The sequence below is a fragment of the Athene noctua genome, chromosome 1 (genome assembly GCF_965140245.1).
Source record: "Athene noctua chromosome 1, bAthNoc1.hap1.1, whole genome shotgun sequence".
Classification (NCBI taxonomy): Eukaryota; Metazoa; Chordata; class Aves; order Strigiformes; family Strigidae; genus Athene; species Athene noctua.
The window spans coordinates 209,785,358-209,806,013 of record NC_134037.1 but is presented as its reverse complement, the minus strand read 5'-3'; the positions used below and the strand labels follow the sequence as shown (position 1 = coordinate 209,806,013).

The following is a 20,656-nucleotide window of genomic DNA, read 5'->3' as shown; positions in this document are numbered from 1 at the left end:
TGTACAGATTTTGCATTACTGAAAATCACTACAGGTTTCATGCATAAAATAATCCAGTCTTTTACTCAGACCCAGTAGCACAGCTGGTGACACAAACCATTTCTGTCTCTTTGTACCCATCTGACAGTGAAGTAAATCAGATAAACTGCTCATGAATCAATTCTTTCAAACTGGAATAATTTAAAGCGTGGCATGACTCTAAAAGTAGCATATTAACATGTCAGTAGAGGCTAGTTCATACAGTTAATCAGAAAATAAGAAAGAAATAAATTCAGAGTTATATTCAGATTGTATTCTATAGTGTGACTCTACACACAATTTATTTCAGTGCTTAAATAATGTCACCTTCAAATCCCTTTTATTTTATTTCCATAAATTGTTAAGTCCTTTAACGTTTTCAAATTTCTGAGAAAAACTGTAGGTGACTGTTTGTTAATAGCGTAACTATTTTTCTTGTTCTTACTATATTATGAAATTTACAGAATCTATTAGCTCACTTTCAATAGGATATTTACCTTATATGCTATAAATGAATGGATTATTACCACAAAGTAGTGTGTAACCATGGCCTTGTTAATAGTTTTCTAAATTATCCTTTTACCTTCTTAGAGAGAAAATAATGATTAAATGGTCACTCTTTTACTGTATCTTGCATTTAAACAATTTTTAGTCCTCTATTTCTTCAGTGGCTGCAAATCTGTGTAGTTAAATTCAGGCGATAATAGCAATTTAAACTTAGTGAGTATCAGGTTAAAAATATTTAGGCTATTCATTGCTCTAACTGATTGTTCAGTGGTATAAAAAGGTCAACACGCTTATTTTATCCTGAAAGCATTTGAATTATTGAGTCTGATGGAAACAGAAAAGTTAAGCAAGATAAGTGTTTTGCTGCAGTAAGGGTGTGTATTCAGCCTGTTTAAAATTAAGCCCTTTTAAAGAACTACCAAGTGTCTTGTTTTCTTCTGGACTTGCTCCATTTTCTGCCTCAAAGGAGAGTAGTTTTTTTGCCTTTCAGTTGTGTTGTGACTACAGTAAAATACCACAGTAGACAAATTCTTTAAGTTAAGGACCCTAGCTATAACTTCTGTGATAAGCTCTGCATGAGCTACTAGCTACTGCATTTGTACCTCAATGCTGTATGGTCCAAGTTATAGTAAGAACTAAAGCTCACAACACAAATTGTAATAGAAACGTTGTACCTCAGATGGCCATTTCACTGTGTGGTTTCTGTCAAAATGAAGTATGGTTATATATCTTTTTCATAAAAAGATATTATATACAAAAACTTTTCATTTTAAGTGACTATATCTTTTCTCAGGTTAAATAGATTCTTGGTACCACACAGAAATGTGGCTGCCTTTCCATAACTGAGGGCTCCATTGTGCATTATTAAAGGCGATGGATATCATTCATTTGGATTGTTTTGGAAAAAGGCAGGTGTTTGGTTTTACTTTTTTGGTTTTTTTTTTTCCCTTCTCATTAGTGATATTACTAGTTCCACTGATAACTACTACTCTAAAGTTAGGACAAGATGTTTGTTAGGGGAAATATTTTCATTTGTAAATGCCATACATGTTTTAGCAACAGCTTAACCATACTTCCTGTCTTGCATGTCAGGTACTGCCACCAATTATTAGGCCTGTCTGAAAGGTCTGCTTGAACTTAAAGCAGTACATTATCATGAATGGTAGCAGCATGTTCTGTCTGCATTTTTAATATTACTATCAGTGTCAAAGGCTATCCTCTACCATTAAAAGATCTTTGGTCAGCCCTTACAGATACTACCACACTGGATATAAGGCTTAGATTGAAAAGGATTTGGTTTTATGCTGAAATGGTTTTTGTTCTGTTAGTTTGCATGCGATATGTGTATGTAAAGATAGTGACCAACAACAAATTGAAGGATATCAAAATCTGGATTTGAATATTTCCATCCATATTGCTAGATTTTAATCTGGTTGAAGCACAATTGTGTTGCATGTAGGAAGACTAAAGCTTAGGTTATCTGCCAATGGATCAACTGCAGTGTACTTGGCTTTGAAGCCAAATGCTTGAATCATCCAGAAGGAGCCTACAGAAAGGAGTGCATGAACCTTCAATGGAGGGAAGGGCAGGAACTGTTAATTCCTGATTATTGTACCATGACAGTTATTTCTATATGGGAAAATGAATTCTTGTAGGGATTTTTTTTTTTTTCCCCACTGTTGTATTATGTTAAATTATGACATGTATGTGGGAAAACAAAATATTATTTTTTAGTATGACTAGTTAGAATTTTATTAGAATAATACCACTGATCTGACCCTGTTTAAAAATTGCAAGCAACTTAGACTTTATCCTGTTATTTCCGGCATTTTATTCAGTCTTTTTGTATAATGTGTGTGTCCAAAGACATAAATGAATAATGCCATCTTAAAAACATTTCTGCTATTAATACAGTTGTGACCTGTACAGTAATGAGATTTATTGGTTTTTTTAAACTTCAGTTTAAAAACTGGAAATGAACAAAGTAATATGAGGAAAAATACGAAAGATTCAAATAATGGAGTTCCTAAGATCTGTCTTTTCTTTCAGTTTTCTCAGGAGATAATATCTCTAGTGTAAATTGTTCCTAGAATTCGCAAATGTTATTGTCATGCATCTCAAGTCATATTGCTGAAAGACAACTGCCTCTGGACTAATCTGCCTTCATCCCTCCCACTCAGCTTTGGTTCTTAATGCTGAAAAGTTCTTAATGCTCAAAAGCTGTTACAAATACAGATGTTCTTACTCAGTCACTTCTATGCAAATATTTGCCTTATATTTGTGTCCCAATGTTCTTATAATTCCAGTGTCTGAAGTTCAGTAAGGTGCTTATATACAATGACATCTGCATCATCAGATGCTGTATGCATTTGGAGAAAAACAGGATAGTAAGCCTATTTATATCCCCAGGCTGGGAACCAGAATGTGACATTACTCAGAAATAAGCTAGTTACGCTGACAATTTAAAAATATTACAATATTTGGAAATATAGCATCATCTTTATTCTAGCCCTAAATCAGAACACTTATTTTGCTTTTCAGAGTTTCTCTTCTACTTTTTTTTTTTTTTTCCCCTCACCACAAATCAATATAATATTAATTAATCTTATGTATAGGATTTTCTGTTCTGTTATTTCCCACAAATGTCTGTTTCTTCATTGCCTTCAAGAAGTGTTCTTTCCATTTAGATCAGTGATCAGTTGAGTCCAGTGCCCTATCTCTTACAGGAGCAATAGGAGATGCTATTTAGGGAGAGCATGATCCTGGACATCATCTGTGCTCCATTTCTGTTTTACTCTGACAGCATTCACACTAGTTGTATTAGAGGTATGAGAAGATATATTCCTGCCTGTCCCTTTGATATGGGTATGTTGTTCGTTTTAGGCCACCCGTAAAATTGTTGAATTCTTCTATGATACTTAAATTTTTCACCATCACAATCTCCTATTTTAAAAAGTTCCACAAATTAACGTCCTGCTCTATGCAAAGTACTTTCTCTTATCTGTCTTAAATTCTCTGTTATTAGTTCCTTTAAGTGCATTCTTGTGCAACTTTAATGTTGCAGAATTTGGTAACATCTTTGCATTCAGCATACCAACCATTCTTATGCTTCTGTCAGCCACATCTCTGTCTGCCACATTAGCATATCTCAATCACACCTCTGCTTGCAAATTGTAGTGTCAGCTTATTCAGGCTGTCTCTTGATGAGGCAGTCACTCCATCTTTTTTATCCCTTATTTGCCTTTATGTGCACCTTCCTCTAATTTTTTTTCTAGAGATATGGAGACTAGAACTGCACAAATGTAGGATGCCAGAATGCCAAAATTTGATATGACAACAAAATGGCACATTCATCTCAAGACCCTTTCTGATGATACTTGAAATATCATCAGAATTTTGCTGAGTCTTTTGAGACAGCAAATTTTCAGAAATTGTCAAAATTAACTTCAAAACCTTCTCCTTAAATTGTAACTTAAAGTGCTAGCATCATGTAGGCATGATTTAGATTATTTTTCTCTAGTTACATTACTTTCTTTTACCTATATTTAATTATAGCTACCATTCACTCAGTCTTGTAAAGTCTTTCTGGAATGCCTTGTCATTGATGCTGCATTTGAATGCCACAAAGACTTTATTATTACCTACATAACTGAAAATTAAGTACCTGGTTTTTGCTGGGGTTTTGTTTTGTTTCGTTTTGTTTTTTTCTGAATAAAAAGAAAACAGAAGATTACCATTTTTTGGCAGTAAGATGATACCTGCAAAGTCTCATGCTTTGATGAAGCAATATGATTCTGAAATACAGAAATGCTGAATGCTGTTGAGTTTTACATGCGGGAATATCTCAGATAAATGTTTCTAGTTTTATATTTTTGGGCATGAATTTTCATTGCGCTTGGGAGTTTTAATTTTGAGAGGATCGTATTTAGCAGTTTTCACAAGAATTGTTGTAGCTAAGATTCTGATTACATTTCCTTCAGAAATCCTTTCTAAAGATTTTTTTCCTTAGGCACTTTATATTATGCCTGCTGCCTACAATAAAAGATAAAGCAATTCTGATGTGTAAGTAAATCCTTACAGTGTGTACAATCATCTCGGGTCAGGTTTCTTAATGAATGGGTATCAGCTGTGTTCTTCACACAAACCATATATGATTTGTAGGAACTGAGAAGTCCAAAGTTATTTTTTATTACTAAAAAGTATGCCACAGTATGTCATGTATGTACCATCTAAGAGTGTGCTGCCTAAGGAAGAGCAAACCCTGTTCATTTTGCATGGACGACCTCTCGATGACCGGTCTTGTACTCAGCCATCTACTGCACTGTACTGATTTATTATGAAAGCTGTCGGTGAGGACTGTTAAACATAACAAATATATGTGTAAATGTCATTTGCATGAATGTATTTTTTACATATGTAAAAAACCAGTCTTTCTCCAATACATAGTCCAAGATTACTTTACTCTAGGAAGTGCTTTGTTTAGGCAGTTCTGCTTTTCACCTAAGTTTGCCTCCTTGGGTCTCCGTGGACCTTCAGCTGTGCCTCAGCAGGTTCTGCACCATCAGGCACCACCACAGAGTCACATGCCAAAACCAGGAATTTTCCACACGTATTTGTTTTCTAATGCATAAGACCCACAAATCTAATGGGCTGGCACAGCTCCCTCATGTGATTTTGAACACTGAAGTTAAAAAACTCCCATGAACGAACTGTTATTTTTTAGGGTCGGAGCTTGCTTAAAGCAATGTGAGTCTCAGAGGAAGGATTGGTTCTTAGTCCTCATTTAATTATCAGTGCCAAAGTCATAGACGTATCTCTTTTTCAGATATTTTTTCAATCAGTTCCCTTTCCATGGAAGATTCCTCCTCTATTTACCTTTTCAAGTGTCCTGTGGAAACACCTGTCTCAGAATAAACTCAAGTGAAGAAGTGCTCTGTCTTTTAACTCACAGTAAAATAGGGTAGGAAGGGAAAGAGTTGCAGCTGAGATGCTGGTGAGGAAAGTTATCTCATGCAATGTGCTCCCATTATCCTGCACTGTCTGTGCCACAGGGTTCCTAGAACCAAGTCATTTCAGAATGGGGCAAGAAGGTAATTCTGTCTGCCTTGACAAACAGCCTGTGCCCTCTACTCATTCCTCTGGCCTTATACAGTCACTTTAACTGGGGATTACTAAAGAGTGAATAAACCAGGAAAAAGTAGCAGTAGCAGTGGTGGAGGTTAAGTTAAAAATTTGTATTTGCACTAAACCATAATGTTGATTTCCAGGTCAGTTTGCCAGCATGTTTATTTAGAATGTGCCTCAGTGAGTAATTAGATAGTTGCTTCAGCTGGTGTGTTCACTTTGAAATGTGCATACATGTACATCATGAGAGGTTTTGGTTGCTTACAGTGTTTTTTTTTTTCCAACCCCCCTGCCCCTTTGAGGACTAGCAGACATGTAGAAAAAACCCTTAATATCTTGGAAAGCAATTCAGAATATACAGAACTCTGGGACAGTTACCATGGATCCTGCTCTTATATTTTAAGTGTTTTCTTCTTTCCCTCTGCACTCAGGAGGTAAATTGCCTTTGGAACATATGTTTCTCCTCTAAAAGTTTTTTTCACTAGTAATTTCACCAGTGGTCCATACTTTTTTCTTAACTGATGCAAATGGTTTAAAGGTCCTGACATTAGCTGCACTGATTAAAATTAATAAATAAATACATTATGCTCTGCTGATTTCTTTGGCTTCATACCTATAGGCAATAATGACTGATTAGAAGGTATTTCACTTAGAACAATATGAATCATTAATTCCAGACTGAGTTGTGCTGTGGCTTACTTGGAGCTCAAACAATGAAGATGAAGGTGAAAAAGATAATCTGAAAGTGAAAAAGATCATTTGAAAGTGAAAAAGAACAACACCAGATTTCAGTGGTATTTCCTTGTGCTTTGTCTAAACAAGTTTCACATAACTCAATTTTCAACTCTTCTCCAAAGAGGCTGTTGCACTTTTCTAATATAATGTATGTCTCCCCATGACTTCTCGCATATTTATTGATTTTTATTTCTCATAATTACTTCTAGTCTGAGTTCTGCATGCTAAATCTTGCATTTGCTTTTACAAAGGGTAGATTTAAAACAATTATGCTCTTCTACTTAAAATTTTCATTGTTTCAAACTACTCCTATTTCACACTTTCGGAGTTTGATTCACAAGCCACTGTAATCAGATAATTTTTTTTTTGACTGATTTCAACGAGCTTTGTATCAAGCCTTTTATTTTTAATTTTTAGGAATAGATCATCAATGAGACTAAGTATTGCAATAAGGAGTGTCAAAATTTACAGTACAATTGCTGATCCTTTTTACCAAGTCCCTTTTTCTATGAATTTGAGGTTCAAAACTTTGGGCAATCTAATCCTGGGTATCAAAAGCCATGTGATAATTACTGGCTATCTTAGCCATCTGTTTGCCAATATTTTTGTAATATGGGATTCATACTGATACATGAAATATCACCTTGCTAGATTGGATGGCTATACTCACACTAGGAAACTGCACAGGGACAACCTAATCACTCACATGAGATCAACTACAGGGTTTAAATTTTAATACGCTCTTTGGAAGTTAAGTCCCTTGCCAACCGTTACAGTCTAGAGGATAATGTCCAAAAAAGCAGCATTCTGGGGGAAGAGGGGATGATTATGGCTGAGAACTGAGCAGTGCCCACAGCTTGTTTATTAAATGGTATGGACATCCTTGTGTGGAGTCTTCAGAATAGAAGTAAATTACACAGGTAAATCCTCACAAGACTCTGTCTTGGGAGAAAATTCCTAAACTCAGAAGTAAAATAAGTATCAAGACAACACCTATTTCCCAGTCTTCCAAATATTTGTTTGTTACATTGTAGAAGTTATTCACATTTTATTCCTTTCAGCAAAATCCATTTCATAGATTCCATGGCAGTCTTTGAAAGTGTTCTGCATACTATCTGTGCCAGCATTAAAATGAGTCCTCTCTGTGTAGACTATTTAATACACCATTGATACCTCTAAAATTCACCTTTGTCAATATGTGGTGAGCTTTCTTTTACATTTAGAATAACAAATAGTAAAATTGCCTAGTATCCGTGATCAAATACTAACTTTTCATAGAATTCTATACACGCTGTCACAGTCTATACTTTCTACTTTTGTCTCATACAAAAATGTGATAATTCACTTTCATGCCCTGCATTCAAAGCAGAGAAAATAAAGTGGCTCTGAATTTGGCTGCAGTCTTTAATGGTTTCTCATGATTTTCTGAAAGAGTAAAATTAGTCCTGTACTTACTGTTCTTGCTGAATCTCTCAGCATGATGATTGTTTTGCAGAAAGACATTAAAGTGAGCATGGGTCAGCTTCAGGAAAAATGAAATTATGCTATAATGTTCAAATGTGAAGTTAAAGATTTTTGGTAAATTCTATTGTTTAATGTTAATGTATTTAATTTGTTTTTGAGGGGATTTATGAACTGTAAAACTGCCTGGCAGGAAAGCAGTCAGCTGTTTTGTCTACTGTTTTGTTTGCCAAGAGTTTATTCTGTTGTTAAATCAGACTCCTGGAATAAACACAGTATCCCAAAGGTGTATTTGCAAGGGTTAAGCCAAGGTTCTCTGCATGTTTTGCTCTAGTAGCATATCACACTGATATGTTTGGCTTTGTTTTTATAATCCTCATGTTGCAGGAAGAAAAATCTGAATAGCATGATAGTAATATGCCACAGAGATATCACTAAAGCAAATTGATGGTATTTTAAAGCTAGATAATTACCTATAAATGACTGAAGAAAATTAAAATACATGTTCTTGGAGGTTTTGGGCTGCATTTGCCCTTGAAGTAGTAATATCGCCATTGAAAGAATTCTTTCACTGCTGCATTTAGCTGCTAGTTAGATATTTTTTTTTCCCTATTAAATGTTTTCTTCAGGTTTGTTTTGAATTATGAAAATTAACAATTCAGAGCTAGAATGCTAGACCCATTTCTATTAATCCATTCACATTAGGGAACATTTTGTTGTCTTTACTGATGAAAGGTGGCTCTGATGTCACTCTACACTTTGGCAACATAAGTAACAGTCTTTCTGTATCTCTTGCACTTGAAAGTTAATGTGCATAATTTCTGTGTCCTTCCCTCAGTTGTCCACATCTACTGCAGGACATTAGTGTGCATTTATTACTGCTTCTAGAGCACTCCCTAGCAATCATTTAATGAAGCAGCCAAACAAACTGCTGTGTAATCTGTTAATATCAGCATTTACAATATAATTAAGATAAAGTGCTTGAAAATGAATGTCTTATAGTTTTATGTCTAATTAGTTTCTGCTGATTACCACAAAACACTTAAAACCGTAATAGCTAAACAGAATAATTAAAATCATAAAATGAGGCCCCAGTGTCTAAACTACATAGGTGAAATTATGTTCTTCTAGATCATCTATTGCTCTGAGGTCTCTTGATAGAAAATACTTCTGTTGCAATATTTGACATTTATTTTGATATTCCTGACTTAAGTTATTTGTAAGTTGTGAATAGGAGAAAAAGGATCTGGTAAAAGAAAATAACAGTGACTCAATTAAATAATAGAAGTAATAATAGTGTGAAAGCAGATGGCTTTTATTATGCCAGAATAAATTATATCTCAAAATCTGGTGGGCTGCTGCAAGCTGCATTCTTTGCCACACTTCTAATCACTTTGTTGGAGCTGAGTATTTGAAACTACCTCAAATGAACAATTTTTCTGTGTATTTTGCCATATGTATCCTCATCATCTTCTGTGACTACAGACTGGAGAGTAAAAGCTTTTCGTTTAAACACAGTAAAAGATGGCAAAGCAAATATAAATTACTTCCAAACTGTACCGGTTTTTGGAAGACAGGAAAGATCTGGATAACTGCATTATCATATCATTCTCTTCCTCTCTTGCTTTCCTCCTCTTCAAGTCAGTATTACAAAACAACGCACTACCAACATGGGCTTCTGTAAAAGTATACAATTATCTATTACATGGCTACTCATGTTGTTATTACAAATGGGTGTCCACTCGGTGCTATTTTAAGGCTTTTAAAAGTGTATCTGCATTAGTGTTTAAATTTGTATCAGGAGTCCACTTGGCTGATTCCACTGAATGTGCAGAGGAGTCTGGGAACATACAACTTGATCCCTCTTAGATGAAATTTAACTGGAAGATATACACCTGGAGAAAATCTAATGCAATGCTGCCACAAAGGGGAATCCAGTCCAAGCAACTACACCAGAGTTTCTCAAAAGCAGAAAATTAAGTGTATGAAGAGTAAGAAGTAGGATGTCAGCACTAACTGCTTTGCTATTTAGATCTGTTTCTGGCGATCCATAGAACTTGCTAATGTAGATGCAGCCTTACGGCAGCAACTATAATCAAAGTTGGGGACCTAAGGCTCAAATACAGGATTGAATTGCTATATACCATCTGAACCGCTTATTGTACACAGTGATTATCGTCGTACACAGTGATTATTGTCATACACATTCTTAATCCTTGACAAGAGTGAGATAATGTGTTAGTATAGTTTTAGTGGTAAAAAGCTAACTTAATTCAAGTAATACTGTATCAGCTAAAATAATTCACATAGACATCATGAATTTGCTGATAGTTAGGATGGGATTCACCTCAATTCAGCATATTGCAATTGTTGCAATATGAGAAGAAAAACAGATGCAATCCCTTCATTTGCTGCAGCTCATGGTCTTGCTACTGCTATAATGTTTGTAATGGGGATACAAATTTAAAACATTCAGGTATTACCACTTTGCTCATCTCAATATGATAATTGCTCATAGTTTGTTGTTTGGTTGGTTGTTGGTTTTTGGTTTGTTTTGTTTTTTGTTTTTTGGTTTTTTTTTTCCCTATATTATGTGATAATAAGGATAAATTTCAGGAACCTGTTTATATTTATGTTCTTATTTATCAGAAAATGAGATGACAGTAACTCTACCTAAAGAAAATAGGACTTTGTATCTTCAGAACTTTTCCTAAACATTTTTTAGTTTTGAAAACTACAACCTACCTCCCCAGCTTTCAATATTAACACAAGACCTCTTTAATATGCCCATGAGCTTCTTTCAGTTCAAGTGCATCAATACAGTAAAGTAGGCAATACTAAATTGACAGGAAATACACTGAGTGTATGTATTCTAACATAATTAACATGCTTGAGCTTGTTCTCTAGTGCTGAGATTAGCTGCTATGCAACAGCTTGGTTTTATACTCTTGCTCTCCTCAAAACAGGGAGGCTACACCCAAACTGACAACTGGGATTTGGCTTCTGAGTGTCCTAACTTCTAAATGAACCCCAGGGTTGATTCAACCTCTTACCAAAGAGGATACTTGGTGATTGTCATGAGGCAAAACCCTACTAGCATTTATAATAAACAGACAATTGCATTCTAATGCCCAAGATTGTCTCCTGGGCCGCTAAAGATGCATGCTATGGATGGATACTAGCAGAGATGTAACCTTAGTGTTCTGTTGCTTGTTGCTACTAGAAATGGGGACAGTCAGGACACCAGGACTGTGGGGTGCACCATGTAGTACATTTTCCCTGCACCTCAGGAGCAGCTACTGGGACTGGAGTCCTGCTTTACAAGCAATATCTCTCAGAGCTTGTGACAATTTATAAAGAACTGTCAACATTTATTAGAATTAATTATGTGATGATAATGTGCTTTAATTTTTTTAAAGTTATTTTTATATACTTGCTTTATATTTATTATTTATTATGTGATATATTTTCAGTAAATGAGGCATTCATAAATAGCAAATATGAAAGGTGTTATGTCATTTAAAATGGAATAAAAGTCCAGAGGAGAAAAATATCATAACATTTTGTCATGCTTTCTCTGTGATACATGTTTTCTTCATATGTTCCTAAGCTCGAAAACATGTCATTTGTACATTTATAGGCATCTAGAAAGTATTCTTTTCTCAATACCTTACTATGAATAAGGGAAAGTGCTATTTTTTAGGCCTTCTATAAAAAACAATTCCTAAATCACATCTTAATGTAACCATTATTATGATGTTGATATTATTTATTTCTCATTTATTTGTTCAGGAAACATAGTCTGGTTTCTTATGTAAGTGGTAGATGAAGTAGAGGTAGGTTTGAGAAGCATGCTAGTTGGATGGCTGATAAAAAGTTTAGGCTTCTTCTCATTGCATACTTTATCTTTCTATGGAGAAATCATTCCTTCTACATGAGGATCCAGAGTGATTCATTCTTTATGTTTGCATAATCAAAGGATTCTCCAAAGCAGAAACAATGCCAAATTACTATATATTAAATTAATTGAGATGTGGAATAATATAGATCAGTGCCTGAATTGAACTGTGGACAGTGACAAAACTATAGGACTAGAAATCTTGTGCTGAACAACATGACTCCACATCTCAATATATTATTTTATAATTAACTAGACAGCAAGTGCAAATGAAAAGCCTCTGGAGCCCTTGGTAATTATTTTGTTCTTTATTTTATTGAATTAGAAACTGAATATGTATTTCAGTCATGGATAGTGAAGTGAATTTGTACACTTGACTATGTGATCTCAAAATCTAAATTTTATCCAACCAGGGCTTTGTTTGATCAAACCAATAACTATTACTTAATGACATTTATATTGTACATATGCCATTTAAGTATCAAATACTAGCTACTTAATACTTTGATAACTGCATTTTATTTTCTCTATTGTTATGATTTAACCATCAAACATATGGAATATACCTAGAGTACTACTTACAGATAGTCAAAGCTTTTAGGAACTGATGTGAGCACACCAGAAGTTTAGGAAACATTTACTTTAAGCTATCTGTTAAATCCCTGCGTAGGAGGGAAGGGAGTAAATGTTAGGTACCCAACTGTGAGGCAAATTGTCCAATTTGTAGATAGAAGAATAAATGTGTAGCCACTGTGCACAGAAGTAGAATGAGGAGTAGACTTGCTTGTATATTATTACATTTTCAAAATGGTCTTAAAGCATTTTAATGGTTAAAGAAATTGCTTGGACTGTTTAGGAATTACATAAGAGAACCTGTGAGTGCATCCTCTCACACATGTTTTCTAGAGACCGGTGTAATATACTTGGGGAGAATATCTCATTCCTAGAGCAACAAAGGGTTAGTGGTCTGTCTTGAAAACAAATACTTAAGGCTGCCTTACTTTGCAACATCTTCCATAAATGTTCCACCTAAAGGATGACCTCCAGCTGTAATAGAAAAGAACAATAAAAAGTAAAGGTTACAGAATGCTGCTTTCAAAAGCCGATAGGTCTGGAATCATGAAACTCCAAACATGGAAGCAGAGGATCTATTGTAAAAGTCAGGAAGGGCAAAAATTAGACGTTTAGAAGTAAGTAAAACCTGAGATCTTTAGCTTTTGTTCCAAAGATACGCTAATTCTGGAACTCTCTCTGTATTTCCCCAAGGAATGTGAGGAGCTAGATATGGATTAGTTTGTCTCCTTCATTTGAACCCTATCATCCTCTACTTCTAGTAGTAAGACCTCAATTTCTTTAATGGGGGCAGAAGAGGGGAAGTTGATAACAAAATCCTACTACACAATAAAATTTATAATATTTTTCTTTTATAACAACTGCAAACAGTTGGCCTTTTAATGAAGTCACATACTCACAGAAAATTCGTACAAACAAAGCTAAGTTTAGAGAATTAATTTTTCTGAGGTAAGGGAGAAATCTGCCAGGCTGCATATGCTGAGAATAATTTGCAACCAGCTAGAGAACAGAGGTTTGAAACAAATAACCCATTAAATATGTAACTTGGACAGCTGTAACTTGGCCTGCAGACCCAGAAACACATTTATGGTATTATTCCAAGAATAAACAACGTTTTTTCTTTATTTCTAGCAAGTATAGCTAGACTAATATTTCAAGATGTTTTGTTTTCTTTGGAATGTTTGAATGAGTTTGTGCTGAATATTTGTTTTGGTAAAACTAGCAAATTTAATGAATAGAATATTAGGAACAATAGAAAATTATATTTTACATGCTCTATCTTCTCTTCTATTTTATTATAACGAGTCCCACAGTTGTTCTGATCCATGCATGAAAGAGTCTCTCAACCTGTCCAACTAAGGCAAATGAGCTTGGATGTTTACTTATTTTGTAGCCTTGAATATTAGCAATACTGTAAACATCCTTACTTGGCAATAAAGGAAAGATCTGAATTTAATATGCATATGCCAACTATCTGATCTCATGACTAGCTGAGTTATAAGCAGAGATTTTACCTTAAAGTTTATCATGAAATGACTTGTTAAATTGGTCCAAATCTATGCATAGATGATATCTGTCAACAATGCTGTATCTTTGGGCAATAATACAATATCTTTGCTACAAATAAGTGCGAGAACTCTTGTCTGGAATAGTCCTGTTGAAAAGTCATAGATCAAGGTTAATTTCAATTTGATTACACAGAGTTTATTTTTTTCCCATTATTAACAATTAATTTTTAGTGAAGAATAGATTATCTGGTTGTTATATAGTACAGAATAGAGACAAAATTCAGGAAATTCTCATTAACAAGCTACACAATATATGATTGTTTCAGGTTAAAAAGAGTTATGAAAATTCAATTTTACATAAGTAGGCTGAAATATAAACTGAAACAAACGTTTCCTTGAGACCTGTGTAGTAAATATAATCTACTCTGTCAATAATTACATTTTTATTAGTTTGGTAATGGCTCTGCTCAAAATGGTATACCAAATAAATTATTAATTCTAAGTCTCAATCCGCCAGATACTAACACTAATTTATGTTGATTTAGTGATCTGTACCAAATAGTGCACATCCACATTTTGCTTGGGAAGTAGAAGGAAAATGGAGGTTTTCCACTAGAGAAAAAGATAAGGTTTTAGAACTCTAGCATTAATTTATGCTATATATTTCACTATTCTTTACATGAAGAGGGAATAATGATTCCTTTCACCTTGTTGCTATAAGACTACAAGAGTTATGGTTTATACCAAAACTGGTTTAAAACAATAGATATAGGTTGAAGCGTATGTGGGCTAGCCAACATATAGCCATTGACATATGACAGACTTGCTAACAGTCTGTGTATGAACTCTTCAGAAATACTGTTCTGTGTATGCATTTAATCTTGATATTTAGGCCTTGAGCCCTTGCTTATTTGTTTATATTAGTTGGAAAAAAAATTAAAAAGGAAAAGCTACTTTTGAATTTTAATCTCAACATCAAGTATGGAAATTGCTCTGTGGAATGAAGTCTGACAAAAACTCTAGCTGTCAAGCCAGGGGGAAGGTAATGTGCCTCACAAAGAATGGCCATTTTTCTGATGTTGTCTTTATACTGTCATCTTATATTCACGGGTGCACAGGGCTCTAACAGAATCATAGAACTTGCACAGGCTACCGACCAGATATGTGTATCTGCTGTGATCTTAGCCACTCTTCAGTGTTCTGTTCATCTACCCTAAGGTAGATCTCACTTTACCCTGAAGAAAAATTAAACAGAAGGTGAGAATCTGAATAAAACTTCCTTTCCCTCATTCACTTTCTGTTTGTCTCAGAAGCACCTCGGTCACATTGACACTTCAAACTTTCTCAGGTTTGCAAAATGAAGTTTTGTGTATTTGTGAAGTTGCCCTACCCTGAAGAACTTTGTGGCTACCAATGCAGATACAGAAATAAGATATGTCTCTGCATAACTGCCCTGGAAAGCTCATTTTAGGAAGCATTCTCAAAGACTGTTGAACACACATAGACTGAGAGTGAGATGTCCTAAAAAAATGTGAATGCAACTGCTTTATTTTAAGGGTCGTCAAATCTGCTGCAATATCATGTCCCCAGGTCCAGCCAGTACCAAGGCCAAGCATGTGTTCCCAATATGTAAGCATGTACACACAACAAGGATACATACAACATAACAACACAGGTAGAAAACACAGTACTCATGTAAACACAAACAGCACCAGTTTCCTGATCCTGTTCACTTCTCTGATTGGTTAGGAGGAAAGCCTAGTTTTGGAAAATACATGTGTGTGTGTGTGTGTGTGTACACAATATCTCTCCAATAACTGGCCTTTGGACACCTAGCCTGTCCACTAACTGACCCTGGACCTTTGGTCTCCCTGGTTGGTGGCACTTGAGCATGCAACCCCACCCCCAGGCTCACAGCCCCACTCCTGCTGCTGGGACAGATGCCATTTGTCCACACACATCCCCAGACACACAGACTAGGGATCCCTTCAGTAACTACCCTTAGACACTCTTCATCTATCCAGCAGTCTTTGATCCTCTGGTCTCTAGTGGTCTCACACAGCAATATATACATGCAAATGGCCTCCTGGCCCCTCCACTAGCCAAATCACAGACCTTCTGATCCCTCCAGTATCCAGCCCAGACTTATGTCTGCTTCAATACCTGGCTCCCAGGCTTCTTATCTGACTCTTGAAGTAGTCTGATACAGTGATTACACACTGACATATGGGCCCATACAATATCAATGCACTCCAGTCTCTCCAGTTGCTAGCACCACAGACACGTAGACCTATGTGACCAATGGTCCCCACATCAGCAACAGGCACTCAGACCATCATACACATACATACACATAATACACACAACCTATAGAGTCTCTCACCCTAAATAGTAAGAGATGGAGTTGAACAAGAAAATAGGGCAGGCTGTGCAGGTCACATATGGGCCATGGCCAGACAAGTGTACAGATGAGATCCTCTTTACAAATGACTGGCCGTTTTCATCCCTTTATCCCTTTATTTTCCCATGCTTGTTCCTTCCTAGACCCCTCGATCTCTTCCTTTCCCCATCTTTGGTTCTTTCCCTAAGCATCCCAAATTAAATCTTGTACAATCCCAAAATGTTCTTCCCCTGCATCCCATAATGTGTCCCACATATTCCCTAGGAATTGACCCCTTCAGCCTGTGAAGTGATCCACGGACATCCTCCCCTACTGAGTCAGGGAGACAGGTGCCCCTCCAGCTCATGGACCTGAGGCTTTTATGGGAGGGCTGGGACAGGGGCTCATGTCTAACTGGCTTATTTGGGTTCCCTCCCAGCCATTGTGTCTGTGTGCCCCTTTGTATCAGTGGGGATGAGCGTTTAATCACATATTCTAAATAGTATAGTCTTTTATCTTCAACTTGAGAGAAGCTGCTACTCTTTCCCTTTCCGCTCAAATAACAGTTTGATGATTAAAGTACTATCCCGCAAGGTGAGAGATCCTAGTTCAGTTTCTCCCAGTGAGCATACCTCCACATCGAAGCTACAGGATCTTTGAGGAGGAAGAACTTTCATTTATTCTTCAGCGAGTATAACTTTTAGATCTTTAACTATGAGGTTACAAATCTGTGATATCTCTTCAGCACTTTGAGCCCATAAAATATTAAGAATTCATTCTTAACTGATGCATTTTTATAAGAAGAGCTTGAGAACACACCTTCTTTTTTTCTTAATGAAACTAGACTACAGCATAAGAGTTAGGACAATAGAAGAAAATGTGGGTATGTATCACTGTGGACAGAGAAAGGATTTCAGTCTGAATCTCTCAGTTTTTGCATGAAAACCCTAATAATTAAGGTATTATATGAAAGAAAATAAAGAAAATCAGTTCTTCTATTGACAGAACTTTAAGAAAAGGTAAGATGTGTAAATTATTGATTTCTGAGACATATCTTCTTCCCTAGTGCTGTACTTGTATTGATAGTCTTTGCCTCTTCAGAACATTATGGGGGTTCATTTTCTTCCAGGTTGGACCACAACTATTCTTAGTGTCCAACACTGCATTATACTGTACCAGTTCACCTTAGAAATGCTTTGTTTTCTTTGCAGTTTATCAAGTAGTATAACCCAGGCCTGGATGTAAAGAGCACTACAATAAAACAAAAAATCAAATTTTTATGTATCTGATAGACTGGAGATCTGTTAGTGAGTTTATAAATTTAACTTTATTTTACTAACATCATTACTATGCGTATCCAAGTAGTGTATTATTGAAATGATTGTATGCTAAACTCCTGACTTGAACATCTGCTAGAATTATAATTTATTAAACATTCAATTTTTAAAAGACATAAAGAGAAATGGGAACACTGAACTCTAGAAACTAAGTCTGACTTAATGGTTCTATATATTTTGGCTTATATTTTATTGAAGGCATTCTGTGCTTTTCTGCATTAATACTCGATCTCTTAATGATTCTAATTTCTACATAAATTTACATTATAGAACCATGCAGAAATGAATACATTGCAATGATTAAATCCTTGTCAGGCTAAATGCAATATATAAATTCTACCAGCGTTTAAAACAAAATTCAAACTCCATCTGTCATTTATTATCCCTAGAGCAGCTAGGACATGCACATATGTAATTGGATTATGATAAATTGAAAAACACCTGAAGTGCCTTACAAAAAGGCCTGTGATACTTCTTCTAAGCTTTAACAATGATTTCTTAATTTTATATTGAATTCTTTTATGTTAGAAATTCATACTTCTAATAAAATTAAATATATATAACTGCATTGAATAGGAGATTCTAGTGTTTTCCCAATTAGATGCTCTATGTAAGAGAAAATATAATACAATAAACGTGGTTCATCTCAAAGGAATTCAAGATTTTTGATGTTTTATAAAACCTTTAGATTGCCGACACATCTATTTCTGATGTTTAATTGTTAGCATGCTTTTTGTGAGATATTTCTGATCTGAGGAAAGAATTCAAAACTTACTGTTACTGTGCTAAAGAAATGCATAAAACTTGGCAAAACCAATATATATTAATTGTAAGGAAAATCAATAAAACAAATTATTCTCTAATTTAGAACTTTAAAAATATTTTTTCGCTACTTCTGAGACAGTAGGAAGACTGCCATTCCATGGCTGACATTTACTTTCTTTCCTTCCTTTCTGATAGATCCCTTCACCAGACTTTCAAGGAAAAAATTATCACGCCCACTTGGAAAGATTATAGTATACTATGACTTCATAGTTATGGTTTATCCAGTTAGATGCTATGGTTTCTCATTTTTACTATGTTCTTTTAAATTGTCATCTCCTCACTTCTTTTTCTGATTGAGAGTAATTTTCACCAGAATGAGCATTTTTTCAGGGGAAAAAAAATCAACCCTCTTTGGAATATATAGTGCCTGCTAATACCGTTCCAAAATCAGTAATGCATATGCCCATGCATTCTTACCTAATTTAGTTTAGGGTAAGGTCAGTCTTCTGAAGATACATATTTCTTTCCATTGACTATGAAAGGTCTAGTGACTCTAAAAGATGACTAGTATCACTTAACTAGCCTGCAGATATCTACATTGAATAGACAAATCATACAGTAAAAAAATAAAATAAATCTGACTTTCGATTTCAGTAAACATATTTCAGTTAACTTCAGGCAGAGATGAACTACTCAGTGGACTTGCCTGTCTTTCTGCAGAGACACATGTCCTAAAGTTTAGATTGCTAAAGCTACATGAAGTGACTCCCACTTTAACAGCTGAAAGATACATGAGCAATTTTTGTGACTTTTGTGACCCTGCAGACTTCATCTTATTATATGTGAGTTTAAGCCTACTCTAGGACATCTTTGGAAAGCTCAGGTAATTGAATCAATTTTCTATATGGTACTTTTTTAGTAAATGTTGCCTGTTTTCTGGTTGTTGTGGGCAGATTTTTAATAACCAAGTCTTTCATTAGATGTGATTTAAACAAGGATTTCTAAGATCTAAAATGAGGAACGTGCACTACATTCACATGTCAGTGAATGGTATTGTTGGATTGATCCTGGTTTTCTACACTGTTCTGGGGATTTGAAGGTTTCTTTTGATATCTTCTATGTAGGTGATCACTGAAGATGTGTGATTATGAATACACAGCACAATAGCAACACTTAATAATTGTGAGCACATGAGTTAATGCAATACAATGTATTGCTGAAAAAGTACTACGATTTCCAGAGTAATCAATATTGTCTGTAATTTTGCAGTATTCATTTCACTTTAAAAAGAAAATGGTCCTTTCAAGTCTTCAGATAACCTAAACAACAAAACAGTTATTATAATGGAAATCCTGAGTTTGCCTGTGCACACAAAGTGATTGAGAAAAGATAGACTATTGATAATATGTGCTGGAAGTTGTGTGTGTGCTAGCTATGGCAGTACATGTGATCTTATAAATATTTATGCAGGGTTCAAAGCCATCTGTCAACAATTAAAGGCTATGTCACGTTTAATAACATAGTCTGCATAGATTAGGATTACTATAATTAGACCATTGCGCACATATTACAGCTGCAAAATGGATGAGCCAGGCTTTCTCAGGAATTTCAGAAAAGGCTTCTTCTATTTGATAGTATTCTGCGTGGTATTTGATTGCATCTGAATAAGTAATGTCTCAGAAAAAAATCATAAGCATCTACTTGAACTTGAAGCTAGCTTTTCCGGGAAGAGTTATAATCTTATCACACATACAAATACCCAAAGGAATCTAAAGAATAGTTCTATCAAACCTTTCTGAGAAGGCTCTGATAGTAAATGGTCCACTTCGTTATGCACCAAGAAAGCTGTTCCCAACTAATTAAAGTGTTCCATCCTCCACCACTTCTGTACTTCAAGGATACCTTAATTCTTCTGCATATTTTGAGAAACAGGCGTGATACATTTTGACAAGACTAGGCAATAGCAACTATTTTAAGACTAGTTGGGGAGCAAAGAGGATTTAAAAATACAGCCCTTCACACATGACAAGTCTCAATTTATGCAAAGCAGCCTTACTACACGAGTATCACCAAAGTATATTTATAGAGAAATCATAAAAATAAATGACCACTCAAGGATGGGGTAAATTGTGTGGCAGGAAGGTCTTGCTTTAACCTCATCGACAATTCTCTTGCCTTCTGAAGAGTGTCAGCACACAATGTCCATGATTGGAAAACTTTTAGTGTAAGGCTTAAGTGGGGCATAAATGATGTACTAGAGTCTGTACTAGCATTCTGTCTGAAGGATATATGCTGGAAATGAAAAGAAGATATATTGCATCTTAAACAAAACTTGGTAAATAATGCAGAA

General features: G+C 35.3%; 1 protein-coding gene across 1 annotated transcript in view; it reads left to right on the top strand.

Moving 5' to 3' along the window:
• The window catches only part of GPC5 (glypican 5), a 725,946-nt gene that overhangs the window by 376,612 nt on the left and 328,678 nt on the right, over positions 1–20,656 (top strand). The window lies entirely within an intron of this gene.